Genomic DNA, 324 nt, shown 5'->3' with positions numbered 1-324 from the left:
CCCCCATCTGCTGGTGTCAGAGTCCCATGGGTGCTTGTGCACAAGAGAGAAAACGAAGACAAGGCCAACAACGCCGCCCGCCAAGCTGGACGGGTATCCCCGGTGTTTCCAGGCCCGCACTGAACCAAGTGGCACCCCTGACAGCGCGCTGCCCGGAGCCCGAATAGAGGAAGAGAAGGCGCACAGAACCAGCGGAGAATCATTAGAGCCAAAGACAGAAAAGCTGACGGAAGCGCTTCCCTGGAGGCAGCAGCGAGGGAAACTCACCGCTCACCTAGGACCCGGGCCGCTGGCGGAGGCTCCCGTCCTGCACGGAGCAGGCAG

General features: G+C 62.7%; 1 protein-coding gene and 1 pseudogene across 1 annotated transcript in view; both read left to right on the top strand.

The window, feature by feature from the left end:
• The window catches only part of TMEM244 (transmembrane protein 244), a 21,033-nt gene that overhangs the window by 8,484 nt on the left and 12,225 nt on the right, over positions 1-324 (top strand). The window lies entirely within an intron of this gene.
• The window catches only part of LOC102762332, a 3,029-nt pseudogene that overhangs the window by 196 nt on the left and 2,509 nt on the right, over positions 1-324 (top strand).

The sequence above is a fragment of the Myotis davidii genome, unplaced genomic scaffold (genome assembly GCF_000327345.1).
Source record: "Myotis davidii unplaced genomic scaffold, ASM32734v1 scaffold147, whole genome shotgun sequence".
Classification (NCBI taxonomy): Eukaryota; Metazoa; Chordata; class Mammalia; order Chiroptera; family Vespertilionidae; genus Myotis; species Myotis davidii.
Note: the sequence above shows the minus strand (reverse complement) of the source record. Positions and strands in the feature narration are given on the sequence as shown.